This window comes from Phyllobates terribilis, unplaced genomic scaffold (genome assembly GCF_046119375.1).
Source record: "Phyllobates terribilis strain yellow unplaced genomic scaffold, ASM4611937v1 Scaffold_3__8_contigs__length_932513732, whole genome shotgun sequence".
Lineage (NCBI taxonomy): Eukaryota > Metazoa > Chordata > Amphibia > Anura > Dendrobatidae > Phyllobates > Phyllobates terribilis.
The window spans coordinates 8368057-8380685 of NW_027362763.1; the positions used below are offsets into that span (position 1 = coordinate 8368057).

General features: G+C 48.6%; 4 non-coding genes across 4 annotated transcripts; 2 read left to right on the forward strand and 2 right to left on the reverse strand.

Moving 5' to 3' along the window:
• Positions 1–1504: 1504 nt before the first annotated feature.
• TRNAS-AGA (transfer RNA serine (anticodon AGA)) lies at positions 1505–1586 on the reverse strand. The gene has a single exon. It is a non-coding gene; the product is annotated as a tRNA-Ser (tRNA).
• A 4554-nt stretch (positions 1587–6140) lies between these two features.
• TRNAS-AGA (transfer RNA serine (anticodon AGA)) lies at positions 6141–6222 on the forward strand. The gene has a single exon. It is a non-coding gene; the product is annotated as a tRNA-Ser (tRNA).
• Positions 6223–6730: 508 nt separating this feature from the next.
• Positions 6731–6815, reverse strand: TRNAY-GUA (transfer RNA tyrosine (anticodon GUA)). Its single transcript is given in 2 exon segments — positions 6731–6766; positions 6779–6815. It is a non-coding gene; the product is annotated as a tRNA-Tyr (tRNA).
• Positions 6816–7262: 447 nt separating this feature from the next.
• TRNAG-UCC (transfer RNA glycine (anticodon UCC)) lies at positions 7263–7334 on the forward strand. Its single transcript has one exon. It is a non-coding gene; the product is annotated as a tRNA-Gly (tRNA).
• Positions 7335–12629: the final 5295 nt, after the last annotated feature.

Consider the following 12629-nt stretch of genomic DNA (forward strand, 5'->3'; position numbering starts at 1 on the left):
TATTTACTGTCACATCTGCTTCTCCCCTTCTCAGATTGATTATTCTGCTTTACGACACTTGTCTTATTACTGCATTATTCTGTGTTATGTTGAGTATAAATATGTGACCCTTCAAATTTTGTATTATACTGAGCCTGATGAAGAGACGGAGGAGTCTCCAGAGCTGATGTTTATCACCATCTTTTCAGTTCAACATTAGAAGGTATCAGCCACTGAGGACTCTCAATTCATAATATTTTTTTATCTACTGGTGAACTCAGTACAAAGATATCTCTGTCCTGTGACAGAATTTCCCCCACAATTTTGTAGACTTGTAAGTAATAAGTAGTGCGGTGCTCGGCTCTATCGGCTCCTTGGTGATTAGTAATGGCCGTACAATCTCGGTGCCGTCACCTCTCGGGGCCTTTACTCTTCTGTTGTAGATTTCTGTACAGTAGGACCTCGTAGTTCTCCAGTGATGGTCGCCTCATACTGTAATACAGTTTATACAGGGGGATTACTTGATCAGGACTAAAAAATTAAAAGAATAACTCAATAATAACTGTTCCTCCATTTGAAGAAAAGGTGGAGGATGCAGGTATCGATCCCATTTCCTCTCACGTACTTAGGATCATGCTTTTCACTGCAACTTTTACCTCTTGTGTCACCCAATGGCAGGTTATACTTTCTATTTTGATGTGTTCTTTAGGTGTGATGGCCACGAGTGGTCGTGGTATCGAAGGCCTTAAACTGTCTACAGGAGTTAGGTAAGTATCACGCTCTTGGTCTCGCACCTCTCTTCCTCTTTGTTTCCTTAGATGCCACAACCTATAGCAACAATAACATCAAAACAGTTAGAGGGGGTGGCTCCCACTGTCAACCCATCAACACCCCCATTGAATGTTATTGCAGGTCACCAACAGATGGTGTCGGCCTCCTAACTATCCAAATATGACACCAATCACTAATGTGAATCATGAACATGGATCAGCATCTTCATAAACAGACAATACCGGGCATCCTAGAACTGGACAGCATGGCAAAGAAAATAACTAAGATCCCCCAGAAAGTCTCCAGACCCGTCTCCTGATGGCAGACATTACATCAGTACATTACAGTAATCACCAATGAGGGAGGTTTCTACAGAGATCATCCGGATCCATGGAAGCTCTGGATTCTCCTTATGAGGATCTAGTTGGTAATAAGTCTTTATGTAATGTATCCAAGATAGATCCTCTCCATAAAGAAGAAAATGATCCTGTTAGTGGCCCTAAAGGCCCGTGCCTTGTAAATTTCTGTCTAACTCTTTAGATGATTTACAGGATATCCACCTATAGGTGGCACTAGCGAGGTGGATTACTTCTATAATCGTATAGAAATGATTTCTACAACTGATCTGTCAGTCATACAGAAATGACAGGAGTAGTCCGTCCACCTAAGACAGCCTCGTATATACAACGGCCTCCCATTTTTACATTAAATTAGCATTTATTTTTTTTTTTAAAAAAAAAAAGAAGATCTTACACGTAGTCGACAGGATTTGAACCTGTGCGGGGAGACCACAATGGATTTCTAGTCCATCGCCTTAACCACTCGGCCACGACTACAGAAGAACACACCAGGTGTGGAGTCACCGGCTCACTATCTACACACACAGCGTTCTCTATTCTGAGGAGAAGACATTAGTGTCACCACCCAACTCCACAATGTGCTCCGAGGAGGAGACATCGATCCTACACGCGAGGTCCTGCCGGCTGCCATGTGATACTTTCCTCTGGTGACATCTGGGACTAGTGTCCTCCTGGGGATCGGCCATTGTTTCTTTATGTTTGTTGCTTTCTTTTGTGATATTATGGGTGTAATGGACGCACAATGTCGGAGCAGTCACCACTCGGGGCCATTACTCGGCTGTTGTAGACCTCTGATCTCTGAGACCTTGTAGTTCTCCAGTGATAGTCGTCTTGTACTGTAATAAGGAGCAATTGGGGTAACTATGGGATCAGGAGTAAAAAGATTATAACAATTTGATTAAAAAAATAAATCAGCGAAAGAAGCTTTGAAGGAACCAATCTCGCTACCTCTCGCATGCTAAGCCATTAATAAACATAAATGCTAATATACGATAGTCCCCAGCACTTATATACTTCTTTATGTGTTCTATTCTATACTGGAGTAGACGCCGCCGGATTTCCGAGGACACATCTTGCAGCAATAATGCTACCATTGTACTGACACCCATCATCTGCCAACTTAGTAAACTTGTTGGGGTGCCATCACAGGACGAGCCTCCCTGACACTCTGACTTCTGTCACCCAGCTAGCTGCCTCACTGTCCTGCAGCTCCGTGCTACCATCCTCCCCCACATCTATCCCCGCGAGCACCTGCTCATTGAGGAGCAAACTCCTTTCCATAATGTCTTTGGTTCTCAATGTTGCCAGCTCTTCATTTATACCTGGCCTGCACAACATGCGGCCCACCAAGGGGTTTGCTGCATCTCGCAGGAAGCAGGTGCTGGCACTGACACAGTGTGGCACTGGGACTGGGCAGAGTGGTGCTCGTCAACCCCTGCCCCGACTTGCAGCAGCGGGATGAGGTCAGCATGCTGGTGGTCTCCTCACACTGCTGATGGTCTCCTCACACTGCTGGCGCAGTGGAGAAGTCGGCACCAGTAAGCGCTTCATGGAGGAGCTGACGATTAAATGTGGTATTATTTTAGATAAGGGAGCTGTGGGAGGGGAGGATTAATGTTACTTACCCAGGAACATTATGGGGCAATTGAGGACATTTTGGGGCAATTAAGGGGGATTGTGAAAGGTGCCACAGTATAGCAGTGGGTTGTGGGGGACTTTATGCAGAGAGGCAGTGTGGGGGTGATATTATGGAAAGAAGCAGTGTGGGGGACTATTTTGGAGATGGTCAGTGTGTTGGGGACATTATGGAGTGAGCCAGTGTAAGAGGGGGACATTATATAGAGTGATATCGTGGGGGGGGGGTTATAGAGAGGGGCAGTGTGCTGAGAACATTATATAAAGGGGCAGTGTGCTGAGAACATTATATAAAGGGGCAGTGTGCTGAGGACATTATATAAAGGGGCAGTGTGCTGAGGACATTATATAAAGGGGCAGTGTGCTGAGAACATTATATAAAGGGGCAGTGTGCTGAGAACATTATTGAGAGCGGCAGTGTGTTGGGGACATTATGGAGTGAGCCAATGTAAGAGGGGGACATTATGGAGAGGAGCAATATGGGGAACATTATATAGAGTGTTATTGTGGAGGGGACGTTATGGAGAGGGGCAGTGTGAGATGAGCTCTGGGTGTGGAGTCTCATCATGATATCTGTGCTACATGGAGACAAAAGGGGGATTTAGGGGAATAATAAACACATAGGCTGGGATTTAGGGGAATAATAAACACATAGGCTGGGATTTAGGGGAATAATAAGCACATAGGCTGGGATTTAGGGGAATAATAAGCAAATAGGCGGGGATACTGCAGCCTGTCAGCAGGTGTAGTGTCTCCTCACCCAGGTAAGGAAGGTGCACTGGTCAGGACCCTGAATCTACATTCAACACCACACACTCCTGACCTATGGGAGGCAAGTATGCACCATAGTGCTGCCTCAGCAGGATCACGAGTGGGGGAACCAAAAGTAAGGGGAACCTTGTAGTGGGTGAAGGGTAGAACACAGTTTTAGTTTACACACATAATTTGATATATAATAGCCAGCCATCTTAAGCACAAGGTTCTTTGATTGTGGTCTTCACAGCTGGCAGCGGCCTTGTGTAGGAGCCTGCAGTATGCTGAAGATGCACAGTCCTCATGCTCTGACCTTGACACGAGGAGCGGGAATGAGTTAACAGTGACACTACCCTGGTCAAGTTCCCTTGCTTAAGAAGGTCAGGAGCTATAGTGACAGCTCCACAGGCAAGAGGATCCCAGGGAGCACGGACGGAGCGGCGTATGCCACCTGTACTCTCCATTGTGGCCCCGCCAGAGGGACTCTTGCTGCAAGAGGGGTACCGGCCCCCGACATCTGACTTTGCCACTTCACGTCTCTATCAGAGAAGCCCGGTAGGCTACAGTGGATCCTGTCGGGTGACAGGCGGAATGGAATTGCAGCCTTACCCTATATCTGTGCATAGTCCAGAGGGAGACCCAGCCTTTCCACGCACACGGACAGGAGAGGTTCAAAGGGGACTGTTAGGAACATTCGGAGGGTCCTGATCGAAGTACCTGAATACCTTGGGTGCGCTGAGCCCTCATCCCTGGTGGCCGCAGTGATCTGTGAGGAGCAGGGAGAAGCCTTGCCGCTGCTTAAAAGAACTGTGAGTAAAAGACCTGGAAGACTATCCCTATGGCCTCTGGTTCCTTCATTTCTGCACTGCACCACACAGCACCTGAGTGACCCAGGACTACTCTCCCCATCCTCCTGTCACATCTGCCCTGAGGCCCTGCTCCGCCTGTGGGGAGTTATAACATCGCCTGCTGCCACTACATCCAGCCTCAGAGGACTGCTAGCAGCGCTGGTGGCGCATCACCTGACACCACAGGTGGCGTAGTCGATGAATACCACTCAACCCTGAAAGCCCTTACATCCTTTTTAATGTGACGGCCCTGGGCACGGGACGGGTCCAGGCCACGGCTGCATCCCCTCAACATCTGACCCGGCTCCGAGTACCCCCATCTTCCTAGGGCAGGGCTGCGAGCGTCACACGCAGATCCGAGGGCAGAGACTAGGCACTAAGCAGAGTCCGGCAGCCATAGACCCAGGCCAGGGTTAGAAGGTGCGCAGATCCGAGGACAGAGACTAGGCACTAAGCAGAGTCCGGCAGCCATAGACCCAGGCCAGGGTTAGAAGGTGCGCAGATCCGAGGACAGAGACTAGGCACTAAGCAGAGTCCGGCAGCCTTAGACCAAGGCCAGGGTTAGAAGGTGTGCGGATCCGAGGACAGAGACTAGGCACTAAGAAGAGTCCGGCAGCCATAGACCCAGGCCAGGGTTAGAAGGTGCGCAGATCTGAGGACAGAGACTACGCACTAAGAAGAGTCCGGCAGCCATAGTCCCAGGCCAGGGTTAGAAGGTGCGCATATCTGAGGACAGAGACTACGCACTAAGAAGAGTCCGGCAGCCATAGACCTAGGCCAGGGTTAGAAGGTGCGCGGATCCAAGGACAGAGACTAGGCACTAAGCAGAGTCCGGCAGCCATAGACCCAGGCCAGGGTTAGAAGGTGCGCGGATCCGAGGACAGAGACTCGGCACTAAGAAGAGTCCGGCAGCCATAGACCGAGGCCAGGGTTAGAAGGTGCGCGGATCCGAGGACAGAGACTAGGCACTAAGAAGAGTCCGGCAGCCATAGACCCAGGCCAGGGTTAGAAGGTGCGCAGATCCGAGGACAGAGACTAGGCACTAAGCAGAGTCCGGCAGCCATAGACCCAGGCCAGGGTTAGAAGGTGCGCGGGAGAGAGAGTGCCAATAGCCCTCAGCAAGAGCTGAGGACCGAACAGAGGCTGTGGAAAAGGGATGTACATGTATATATCTATATCCGAGTAGCACAGCGAGAGAGGACAGGGACTGTGGAAAAGGGTTAGGAGCCTTATCCGAGTAGCACAGCTTCCCTAGGACAAGCGACAACCTGCACAGAGGGTGTGCTGAAGGTGAGCGTCTGCCTGCTGTGATAAACTGAGTCGGAAGGTAGAAAAACGGCTTATTGTCCCTGCATAAGACCTGGGCCTGAGAATATCTGCTGCACCTGCCTGTACACTGCAATCTGTCAGTAAAGTTGGTTTTATTTAAAAACACTGACTCTATCTATTTATTCATGTGCGAGGTGCCGAGGTGCTCGCTGAAGGTTGCTCAGTAGACTCGCCCACGGCTACCACCCCGTGCCACCTCGTTACACGTCCATTACACATATAATATCACAAAAGAAAGCAACAAACATAAAGAAACAATTACAGATCCCCAGGAGGACACCAGTCCCAGATGTCACCAGAGGAAAGTATCACATGGCTGCCGGCAGGACCTCACGTGTAGGATCGATGTCTCCTCCTCGGAGCACATTGTGGAGTTAGGTGGTGACACTAATGTCTTCTCCTCAGAATAGAGAACGCTGTGTGTGTAGATAGTGAGCCGGTGACTCCACATCTGGTGTATGCAGCTGTAGTCGTGGCCGAGTGGTTAAGGCGATGGACTAGAAATCCATTGGGGTCTCCCCGCGCAGGTTCAAATCCTGCCGACTACGTGGAAGATCTTGTTTTTCAAAAAAAAAAATACTAATTTAATCTAAAAATGGGAGGCCGTTGTATACAGGAGGCTGTCGTAGGTGGACGGACTACTCCTGTCATTTCCATATGACTGACGGATCAGTTGTAGAAATCATTTTCTGTGTGAATATACGATTATAGAAGTAATCTACCTCGCTAGTGCCACCTATAGGAAAAAGGCTAAAAGTAAGTAATGACTGAGGTACAGCTGAAAAACACAATCATGAATCGAGGCCAAAGAGCTAAAAACATCATCTTCTGAAAAAGTCAAAAATGAGGAGGAAGAGAGGGAGGAAACTTCTGTCCGGATAATCCGCTGGAAGTGAAGAACCGTAATGACCCTAATAGAAGCCCTACTTCAGGAGAGCGGACGGCGAGGAGGGATTGTTAAGGAAAATGAATAATGTGGCTAATGTGACCCCACCAGTAATGTGGCTGCTTAATTCTGGAGATAATTATACTCTACTAACAATAAGTAATAAAATGTCCTTCGAACCGGAATCGAACCAGTGACCTAAGGATGTCTGTGCCCCACTACAGTCCTCCGCTCTACCAGCTGAGCTATCGAAGGCTTGTGTACTGCAGCTCTCCTGCTGTCATCACCTCACTGCGTCTCCAGGTGTATGGCTCACATAATACTGGACATTTCTATAATATATTATACATGTACATTAATTACTGGTCAATAAGATTCTGACTGTGACAAAAATAAGGTAACAACCAAAAAAAGAAAAAACATCGTCTTATACCGGGAGTCAAACCCTGGCGAAAACCAGGAATCCTAACCGCTAGACCATATGGGAGAGACATCTTAATGAATCATTGGCGTTTGAATGATGGAGAGGTTCTAAGCAGCAAGTCCAGAGGTGATAGGGGAGAAAGAATGATTGTAGAATCTCCATCAAAAAAAGTACCTGAGCTGTATGTGAGCTGTATGGGAAATATCCTGTGAGCTGTCATGTACTTCCCCCAGGCAGAGCGATGGAAGACAGAAAAAAAACGCCATCCTCCAGTCCAAGCGTTGGTGGTATAGTGGTGAGCATAGCTGCCTTCCAAGCAGTTGACCCGGGTTCGATTCCCGGCCAACGCAGAACATTTTTTTTTTTTTTTTATCATTAACTATAATTAATTGTCCAAAAAATAGAGCTTGAAAGAAAGCCCTGAGTCTCTTCTGTCAACCAAATGTCAACTTTACTTCCACATCATTTTCTAATCCGCTTTTTATTTTCTTATGATGTTAGAAGGCTTAAAAGTTTTTATTATTTCAATGAAATGTACAAAATTTACAAAACCTGTTTTTTTTTGTGACAACTTGAGTCTTGAAGTAATTTTGAGGGGTCTATATGGCATTTTGTGCCCAAACAAGACCCTGTTTACAAAGGTTTACAAGGAGTATACCTCTTGACAAAGGCTCGTTTGCCGAAACGTGCGTCGGGGCTGGCGCACAGGTGGCAGTGACTGAAGGGTGGCTCTGTTATTGACAGGTTTATTATATCTCAAAGATGTGCATGATGTATAAGTATGTATTAATTATGTGTGGCGCCCCTGGGGGTTCGGTTGCCACAGGGGTACTGCATCTCTTTAATGAGGTGTGGTATCTCTCTTTCGAGGTAAGGATGGTGCAGCTGTCAGGACCCCACCTCCGCATTCATCACTACATCTCTCCCACCTGAGGGGGGCTTATATGCACCAGGGTGCTGCCCCAGCCCGGATAGGAGGAGATGGGGGGGAACCAAAAGATAGGGGGAACCTAGTAGTGGGTGAGGGTGGAGGACGCACTTTTAGGTTACACTTAATAATTCATATTTAATAAACGGCCATCTTGGGCTTATGGTCTTTGATTGTGATCTTCATCACTGAACGTGGCTTTCTGTGTGAACCTGGAGCTGATTGAGGATACACGGTCCTCGTGCTCTGGCCTTGACGCGAGGAGCGGGCTAGAGTTAAGGGCTGTCTCTACCCGGTCAAGGTCCCTACCTAAGAAGACCTGGAGGGGAGCAGAGGAGGCAAGCTCCACAGGCAAAAGGATCCCAGGGGGATGCAGACGGAGCGGCATATGCCACCTGTCCTCACTATTCTGGCCTAGTCAGAGGGACTCCTGCTGCAAAAGGGGTACCGGCCCCCGTTACCTGACTTTGTCACTTCACGTCCTAGTCAGGAAAGCCTGGAAGGCTCAGTGGATCCCACCGGGTAACGGACGAAGCTGAGTCGCCACCTGTACCCTTGTTCTGTGCATAGACCAGAGGAAGACCCGGCCTTACCACACGTAGTGCAACCAGACAGGAGAGGACTTAGTAATAAGTCTAGGAACACTCTGGTGCGTGGTCCTGACTAGTGTTGAGCCACCCCCGTAGTGTTCGAGTTCGGTTCGGTTCGTCGAACACCCGTGTGTTCGCCGAACTGTTCGTCGAACTGTTCGTCGAACACCTTCGAACACCATTAAAACCAATGGCAGGCAAACAAAAACACATAGAAACACATAGAAAACACCTTCAAAGGTGTCCAAAAGCTGACAAACTGCTCAGAAGACACAACTAACACATGGAAAAGTGACAAGTACATATAGTCATGAGAAAAGAAAAGAGGTGGAGGAGTAAAAGGAGGGGGAGACACAGATATAGGCATGTCATGCCCTTCTAAAATCCAAAAAGTGAGAAGCCGACACGTTCAGTCCTCTCCTGCCCGTGCCGCCGGGTTTGTGCCAGAGCCGCGGTGAACCCTGACGGCCAGCCCCCCTCTCCCAATACTGGTGCCTGTCCGCTGGTGGGTCGAGCGAGCCCCCCTGTGGTGGAGGCAGCTTTAAGCTTTTTAATTTAAATTGTCTCTCTAATTTGAATGAATACACTTTAAATGCATTTACAAGGATCTATTGGAGGACAAGTCTCATGCCAGCAGCCGCGTAATTCCAGCTCCAGTAGCGTCCACTAAAGCTGCTGCAGTTAAAAAGCTTTTATAAGGATCGAGCTCGGCTGTCCACCGCAAGGCATCCTACTGCCAGTCCCAGCCCCTATGCCTTGGGGTGCCTCCTGATGCTCTTCACTGAGTATCCCGTGGTCCCGAAGCATTTCCTTTGAAAAAATTAAGTGTCCAAACTACAGGTGGTGTAGCTTGCTTAACAGCCGGGATAATCCGCTGACTAGCAGACACTGCTACTAGGTACAAAGTATTTCCTGGGCTAGATGCAGTTAAAAATTTGTAATTAGATACTCTCGTTGGAAGCTGAGAAAACATTCCATAGAGTCTCCTGGCACGCCATATATGATTCTCTTAAAAAGCTTGGGGTAGGGGTCTAGGGGCCCCTTTTATAGCCAAAATCACAGCCCTGTATCACAATACGTCACCTAGGCTGAAGATAAATGGAACTGTAGCACCCTGAGGGCTCGGTTGCTACAGAGGTATTGCACCTCACCCAGAGGTGTGATATCTCACTCTCAGGTAAGGATGGAGTGTGAATCAGGACCCGACACCTGCATGCATTACACCACATTGCCGTGGGGCAGGGCGACCAATATGCCTCTGAGATGGGCACGATAGTCCCTGTCCCTGGCTGGAGTGGGGGGAGGGAACACTGAGGAAGGGGAACCCTGTAGTGCAGGAGCAGGGAGGAAGCAGTTCCTGGGTGCATTGAGAAGGGAGTATAAAAGGTGGGCACCATCTTAGTTCAGTGCAGAGAAGTCTGAGCAGAAGTGGCAGGGAGCAGGGGCTCTGCATGAACTCTGCTCCGGAGGCGGGCCTAGTAACAGAGGCCCAGGCCTGGAAGAGGGAGAAGGAAGGAAGAGGAGCGGAGAAGGCTCCAGGAACGAGGAATGAAGGGATCCCAGGGGTGCGGACGGGCGAGTCGCCACCGCACGTCCGAATCCACCTGCGTGGAGGGGTCAGGCCAAAGGGGGAGACCGGTCCCCGAAACTAGTGGAGGCAGGAAACGACCCTCAGCTAGAAACCGGAGGCTGTGACATTTTATGTGGCGCAGCCCCTCGCTACACCCGCTAGGAAGGCACCACATAGGGTCAGGGAAACTGGCGCCAAGTTTACCAAGAGGAGGCCCGAGGCAGCCGGACAGAAGGGTTGGTAAGAAAGGCCAGACAAAGGACACACAAAAGGGGTCCTGTGAAGCGCTCCAAAGTTATCTGGGAGTTGTCTGAGCCCCTCACCTGGTGAGCACAGTACGACGTGGGCAGCCGTTACCTGCAGACGTGGTCTGGATAATAAGAACTGTGAGTAAAGGCCCTGGACTGCATCACTGACTCCGTGTCGTTACTGCTGCTGCCCTGCACCATCACCCCCATCCTCCGCATACACTGCCCTGAGGCTATACTCCTCCCGTGGGGAGTTATGCTACGCTCTGCTGCACCCACAACACCAGCCTCAGCGCTCTGCCCTGCAGCAGCGGTTCACTCTGACCGCAATCCACGGGTGGCGTAGTCGGACATTTAAACATCAAAACCACATAAATAGTTCCGCCACTGGTTTGACCACCCTGAGCCACGGAACCGGGTCGCCGCCACGAAGACTACAACCACCAGCATCCACCAAAAAGCGTCCGGCTCCGGGTGTCCCAAGGCCCAGGGGGTGCATCAGAACATTTTCATCACCTTTCACAATCACCAATGGGACAAGGCAGGGATGTCCTCTGTCCCCTCTCTTATACATCCTAGTAACGGAGCACCTGCTCTCATCAATTCGCCATAACCCCAATATTAGGTGGATTGAGGTGGGAGGCACCGAGTACAAGTGCTCTCTATTTGCTGATGATGTCCTAGTATATATCACTCAATCACATATATCCATCCATGCTGTTATGGCTGAAATAGATCACTTTGTTACATGGTCAAATTTTAAAATCAATGCTGCGAAGTCTGAGGCCCTCGATGTCTCCCTCCCCAAATCCATATAGGATTCCATCCAGTCCAACTTTCCCTTTGCCTGGCCCTCACAGGGTATCAAATACTTAGGAATTCCTATTCATAGAGACCTCTCCCATCTATGTTATCTTAATTTTGGGCCCTTTATTGAACAACTCCATACAGACCACGGTTGGCAAGTTAAAACTGTAAGATTGACTACGTGAACCACTGGTGTTTTGTGGAAAAGCACATGTACACTGTGTTCCAAATTATTATGCAAAAAATGTTTAGGAGTGATAAGGGAAGAATTTGTTTGTTTGTCAGTTAAACTCATTGATGGTGATGTGTGTCAGGGCTCTTTATATCACTGTAAGCAATTGCAGACACCTGTGCTAATTAGTTTGGCAGGTGTGTCCAATGAAAGGCAAGACTACTTAAGAAGGCTGTCTCACATTATTAAGCAGCCTACATTTTCTGCCAAAATGGGAAAGAAAAAGGATGTGTCGGCTGCTGAGAAGCAACAAATTGTGGAGTGTTTAGGTCAAGGCATGACTACAATCAACATTGTGCGATGATCAGGATGAAGTGTCTTGGCAATCAAGAAGTATGTAGCTTATTCACAGTACACACATGTGCGTGCTGATAAGGGCAAATTGAGGACTCTTTCCTACAGGCAATTACGTCAGGTTAAAAGAGCAGCGGCAAAAAAGCCTAGTCATAGCAGCAGACAAGTTTTTGAAGCTGCTGGTGCCTCCAACGTCCCCCGAACAACAAGATGCAGGGTCCTTCAGAGGTTTGCAGCTGTGCATACGCCATCCTGTCGACCTCCTCTATCCACTTCACACAAGCAGAAACGGCTCCAGTGGGCCAAACATTATATGAAGACTGATTTCAAAACTGTTTTGTTCACGGATGAGTGCCGTGCAGCGCTCGATGGTCCAGATGGATGGAGTGGAGGATGGCTGGTTGATGGACACCCCACGCAAACACAGCTACAGCGCCAACAAGGAGGAGGTGGAGTAATGTTTTGGGCTGGAATCATGGGGAGAGAGATTGTCGGCCCCTTTAGGATCCCTGAAGGCGCTAAAGATGAACTCCATAATGTATGTGGATATTCTCAAACAGCACTTCCTGCCATGGTTCAAGAAGAAGAACCGTGTATTTCACAGCAAGATCATTTTTTTGCATGATAATGCACCATCTCATGCTGCACATAAAACATCTGCATCTCTGGCTGATATGGGCATAAAAGGGGACAAACTTATGGTGTGACCCCCATGCTCCCCTGACCTCTACCCCATTCAGAACCTCTGGAGCATCATCAAAAGGAGTGTCTATGATGGCGGGAGGCAGTTCACATCTAAGCAACAGCTCTGGGAGGGTATTCTGTCCTCATGCAAAACAATTGAAGCAGAAACCATCCAAAACCTGGATCCTGAGTTGAAAACTGTTTGATTTCAGTTTCTAATAACCTGCTAATGCTTATAATTTCAAAAATGACCATTTTTTTGGTCTTTATTAAAATGAAAAGGTTGATCGAA